General features: G+C 24.2%; 1 protein-coding gene across 1 annotated transcript in view; it reads left to right on the forward strand.

The window, feature by feature from the left end:
* The window catches only part of LOC117173948 (eIF-2-alpha kinase GCN2), a 94996-nt gene that overhangs the window by 60965 nt on the left and 27725 nt on the right, over positions 1-6306 (forward strand). The window lies entirely within an intron of this gene.

The following is a 6306-nucleotide window of genomic DNA, read 5'->3' on the forward strand; positions in this document are numbered from 1 at the left end:
TCGGGGTCGCCGAATACAAATCTGGCGTCCTTTGACTTTTATCGCGTCAGGTTCAAGGTCATTGGAAGGTCAAATCGAGAGAAAACGGTAAAAAAAATCCAAGAAAATACGTTATAGGTTTTTGGAGTCGCTAATTTCGAATCTGGCATCCGTTGAACTCTATCGCTTCAGGTTCAAGGTCATTTGAAGGTCATTTGAAGGTCAAATCGAGAAAAACCGGTAAAAAATTTAAAAAAATATGTTATAGGTTTTTGGGGTCGCTGATTACGAACCTGGTGTCCGCTGACCTTTATCGCGTCAGGTTCAAGGTCATGGGAAGGTCAAATCGAGAGAAAAGGCTGGGGAAAAAATATTTTATCGATTTGACTTTCAAATGACCTTGAACCTGTCGCGATAAAGGTCAGCGGACACCAGGTTCATAATCAGCGACCCCAAAAACCTATAACATATATTTTTTTAAAAAAATTTTTACCGTTTTTTCTCGATTTGACCTTCAAATGACCTTCAAATGACCTTGAACCTGAAGCAATAGAGTTCAACGGATGCCAGATTCGTAATTAGCGACTCCAAAAACCTATAACGTATTTTTTTGGATTTTTTTTACCGTTTTCTCTCGATTTGACCTTCCAATGACCTTGAACCTGACGCGATAAAAGTCAAAGGACGCCAGATTTGTATTCGGCGACCCCGAAAACCATAGTCGACTCGGGATACTTATAAAATACTACCATGATTTTTTCAGATTTTTTGGTCCAAAAATAAATTAGGCCAAAAACCGGCCTTACCGACCCTCCCCCTTTCTATTACAACGAAAAAATTGACAAAATCTATCATAAACGTATTTTTCAGTTCCTTTATGCACCGAATTTTAAATTCTGTTATTCTTAATGGGGTCATCCATAAACTACATTACTAATTTTATTGTTCAGGTTATAACAGCGGTTGAATATACATTATTTTCTAACTCAGACATATTCAAGAATTACAGTCTTTCATATATAAATAAAAAATTTTCAAATGTATTAATTTATTTCAAACAATAAAAAAAGTGTTTACTACTTTAAAAGATAATTCTTTAACAAAATACTGGAATTTCCAACAAAATAATTCAACTTTTAACATAATAGTTGAATATTTAACCCAAAAAGGCAACTTGCCGACGAAAAAGTGTCATAGTTTAGATTTTAATAAAAAAAGAATGAAATTTATACAACAAAAGAAAAGAATTTTAAAACCAAAAAGACGAATTTCCAACAAACAAAGATTTTTAACTCAAAAAATAAATAAAAGTTTATCTAAATTATTGAACCTTGAAATCAGACGACAAATTTTCTTTACAAAAATTCAATTTTCAAACAAAAAATATTACTGTTCAGCAAAAAATTAGTTCTCCACGAAACTGATGCATTTTTACACAAAAAAAAAGGAAATTTCAAACTAAAAAAATTTTTTTTTAAACGCGAAAACTTAACGAAAAAATATCAATCTTAAAAAATAGAAAAGTTCCATTTTCTGTTAAAAAATGAATTTTAAACATACAAAAAAAGAAGTATTTTCCACTAAGCAGTTAAATTTTCAACCAGACGTAAGCCTTCAATAAAGAAATATTTCACAATGTAGTTTAACTTTGACTCAAGTAGTTTAATTTTCAATTAAAAAAGATTAATTTTCACACAAAAAAATTTAATTTTTTTCTATAAGATAAGTTTATAAGTTATAAGTTTTAAATCAAAAAGATAAATTTTCAAAAAAATAGTTCAGTTTTCTTGTGAAAAAGATTTTGTTCAATTTTTGACAATCAAAATATAAATTTTTTTAACAAGAAATAATTTTCTACTAAAAAAATTGAATTTCCCAATCCAAAAAGACGAATTTTTAACTAAAAAGGATGACTTTTTAACAAAATTGTTGAATTCTCAGCCAAATAGTTGGATTTTTATCCAAAAAATATAAAGTTGATCTTAAAGCAGAAGAATTTTTTGCAACCAAAGAAGTTGAGTTTTCATCAAAAAAAAATTCCAGTTAACTCAGTAACATCAAAAATTGAATTTTCTTAACAAAAAAATAAGTTTCTACAAAGAAAATTGAATTTTGAATTCAAATTGACGAATTTTTTCAACCAAAAGGGATGAATTTTTAACAAAACAGTTAAATTCTCTACCAAATAGTTGCATTTTTATCCAAAAAAGATCAATTTTGTACTAAAACAGATGAATTTGTTATAAAAAAACAATTCTTTTTTATATGTGAAACTTTTATCCAGAAAATATTTTAGTTCATTTTTCAACACCAAAATATAAATTTTAAACAGTTATTGCATTTTTATCAAAAAAATATTTAATTTCTGCTAAAACAGGTAAACTTTAAAATAAAAAAGACAAACTTTTAAAAACAGAATTGAATTTTCAACCGAAAAGTTAATGAAAAAATTCAATTTTCTATTAATTAAAATAAATTCTGAGATTATTATAAATTCTCAGAGAATTTATTTCTCGGTAAGATTCTCATTCACGTTATCGTTCTTACAGTAAAATAACGGCTCGAAAAGACGGATTTTCAACAAAATACATGAATTTTCCCCCTTAAAACAGTTGAATTTTTCACCCGACACTATGAATTTTCCTCAAAAAAGTTAATTTTCTACTAAGTACTTAATTTTTCAAATAAATAATTTAATTTTTAACAAAATAGTGAAATTTTCAACGACAAATCAAGTTTTTAAACAAAAATGAAATAGTTATATTGTCAGCTTAAAAACCAATTTTCAACAAAAAGAAACAAATTTTCTACGAGTTAAATTGAACCAAAATAGACGAATTTCAATCAAAATAGTTCATTTCACAGTCAATAAGATAAATTTTCATAAGAGAAGATTAATTTTCTACCCAAAATGACGAGGTTTCAACAAAATATATGAGTTTTCCACAAAAGAGTTTAATGTTCTACCAAAATAGTTGAGTTCTCAAAAAAACAGTTAAATTTTAAACTAAAAAAGATAAGTTTTCAAACAAAAATGGAATAATTCAATGTTCTTTTTAAAAAAATTAATTTTCAAAGAGAAAAGAATTATATTCTACCATTTAAATTAAACTAAAAAAGATAAATTTTTATCAAAATAGTTGAATTCACAATCAAGAAGGTGAATTTTCAAAATAGAAGATTAATTTTCTACAAAAAAAAAAACGAATTTTCAACAATGTAGTGAAATTTTCCACCAGGCACTATAAATTTAAAAAAAATTGTAAAACACGAAGTTAATTTTTTAAATTATTCGTTTATTTTTTCAAACCAAAGTTTCTGCCGAAACAGTTCAATTTTCAACTAAAAGGATGAATTTTCATTTATATAATTTAATTTTATACCAAATTGTTGAAATTTCAAACCGAAAAGATTTAATTCTCAACGAAATTTGTAATATTTGATATTTCAACTGAATTTCTTCTGAACCAAAGAGATGAATCTTCAGCCACAAAGATAAATTTTTGAGAAATTTCAACGAGAATTTGCTTGAAAAAAGGAGAAAAAATAAATATTCTTTAAAATGGGAAAAATGGGGGTATATTTTTTCTTGTTTTGTTACGGTCTGCTATATTATGTATCAGTGTATTCGGAAATTATTTTTTTATTTTTCAATCACTGTTTAATAATGAAATAATAAAATGACAATAATTATTTATTGTATATAAAGATTATATATAAAGATTTATGAATTTTTTGCATCGTCGATTTCGTATATCGAAATTTTCAAATAAATCATTTTACTTTATAAAATTTATTCCTAAATGTTTTAAAACATTATTGATAGAAGAGAATATATAAATTGTAAATGATCGTTTAATATTGGGCAATAATACTGTTACTCACATTTTGCTACCACACCATAATATCTAAATTTTTTTATATTTTCAAAGAGATAAGTTTTTGGAGATCAATTTTTTTTTTAATATTTCTGGGAAAATTTTAAATTGTTTAAATTTAATTTTAATAGAACAATTTGAAGTTTTAAAAATTTCAAAATGCGTGGAGAAAGAATATGGAAGGCTTTAAGGCAATTCTTTAAATTTTTCAGGATTTAAAAAAAATATTAGGTAAACTCAATTTTACAAAGCGTCAAGAGAATGAAAAAAATTGAAAAAGGCTACATCATTAAAAAAATTATTTTCTAGCATTTTGAAAAACAGTGTAAGAGATCTTAATGTAAAACTCATTTTGCCATAATACATAATTTTATGAGAAATTGGAGAAAGTGTATGAGATACTCAGAAGTTTTGAAAGGATTAAAAAATAATTAAAACTTATAAGATATTTTAGCCATTTTTAAAGGTTTCAAGAAAATGAAAAACATTTTTTAGGTTCCTAGAAAAAGTTAAAATAACTTTTTTTAAATTATTCTTAGGAGAATATTCAAAAAGATTGTAAAAGATTTCCAAAATTTTCGAAGAAGAATCTGAAAGATTTTGAGACTATTTTCTTAATTGTGCAGAATTAAAAAAAAACGTCCACGATAAATTTGAATAATTTAAAAATATTAGAAGGTTTACAAGTTTTGAAACAATTAAAGAAAAATTGTCTTAATATTTATGGGAAAATTGTTATATGAAAAAATCAAAGACTCAAATTTTTAGCTAAACTACGCGAAACATAGGAATATGTTTAAAGGAATTTCAACGTTAAAAAATCCTAAAATATTCAAGCATTCCGGTTGGAAATTTAACAATTTTGTTGAGATTTTTTTAATTAAAAATAATTTTTTGAACTGAAAATTCATATAATCTAGTTCAATATTTTATTATTTTAGTTAAAAATACGTCGCGTTTGTTGAAAATTAATATTTTTAACTAAAAAATCTACCTATTCAGTTTTTGGTTAAAATGGATCCTTCTTCCTGTTAAAAATTCATCTTTTTGGTTGGAACGTGAATTATTTAAGTTACAGATTCATAATTTTACTTGAAAATATGTATCTTTAGTTGGAAATTTAAAAATTTGGTTGATCATTCGTTTTTCTTCTTGGTTGAGAAATAAGTTTTTTAAACTCAAAATTCAACTAATTTAGTGGAATATTTAATCATTTTAGTTAAAAATGCAACTCTTTGGTTGAGAATTAATTTTTTTAACTAAAAATTTACCTATTTAGTTTTTGGTTAAAGTGTATCCTTCTTTTAGTTGAAAATTCGTCGTTTTGCTTGGAAATTTAACTATTCCAGTTAAAGATTCATAATTTTAGTTGGAATTTAATCTTTTTGTTTTGAAATTCAACTACCTGCCTGCAAATTAAACTCTTGTTTTTTTTTAATTAATTTTTTTTTTTTTGAAAATGCATCAGTTTAATTGAAAATATACATATTTGGTTGAAACTTTAACAACATGGTTGATAATTCGTGTTTTTTCTTGAAAGAAAAATAAAATTTTTTACCTGTAAATTTACCTATTCTATTTTGAGTAAAAAATTATCTTTTTAAATTGAAAATTTATTGTATTTTATTAACATTTCTCTTTTCCGATAGAAAATTATTTTCAAACAAAAGGGAATAATTGAATTTTCAATTTTAAAAAATTAATTTTCAAAAGGAAAAAAATTATGTTCTACCAGTTAAATTGAACTCAAAAAGACAAATTTTTAACAAAATAGTTGAATTCACAATCAAGAAGGTGAATTTTCAAAAAAGAAGATTAATTTTCTACAAAAAAAAACGAATTTTCAACAATGTAGTGAAATTTTCCACCAGGCACTATAAATTTTTAAAAAATTGTAAAACACGAAATTAATTTTTTAAATTATTCGTTTACTTTTTCAAACCAAATTTTCTACCGAAACAGTTCAATTTTCAACCAAAAGGATGAATTTTCAAATATATAATTTAATTTTATACCAAATTCATCATTTTAGCTGAAAATTAATTTTTTTAACTTTAAACTTACCTATTCTATTTTTGGTAAAAAATTATCTTTTTAAATTGAAAATTTATTGTATTTTGTTAATATTTCTCTTTTCCGATAGCAAATTATTTTCAAACAACAGGGAATAATTGAATTTTCATTTTAAAAAAATTAATTTTCAAAAGGAAAAAAATTATGTTCTACCAGTTAAATTGAACTCAAAAAGACAAATTTTTAACAAAATAGTTGAATTCACAATCAAGAAGGTGAATTTTCAAAAAAGAAGATTAATTTTCTACAAAAAAAAAACGAATTTGCAACAATGTAGTGAAATTTTCCACCAGGCACTATAAATTTAAAAAAATTGTAAAACACAAAGTTAATTTTTTAAATTATTCGTTTATTTTTTCAAACCAAATTTTCTATC

This window comes from Belonocnema kinseyi, chromosome 5 (assembly GCF_010883055.1).
Source record: "Belonocnema kinseyi isolate 2016_QV_RU_SX_M_011 chromosome 5, B_treatae_v1, whole genome shotgun sequence".
Classification (NCBI taxonomy): domain Eukaryota; kingdom Metazoa; phylum Arthropoda; class Insecta; order Hymenoptera; family Cynipidae; genus Belonocnema; species Belonocnema kinseyi.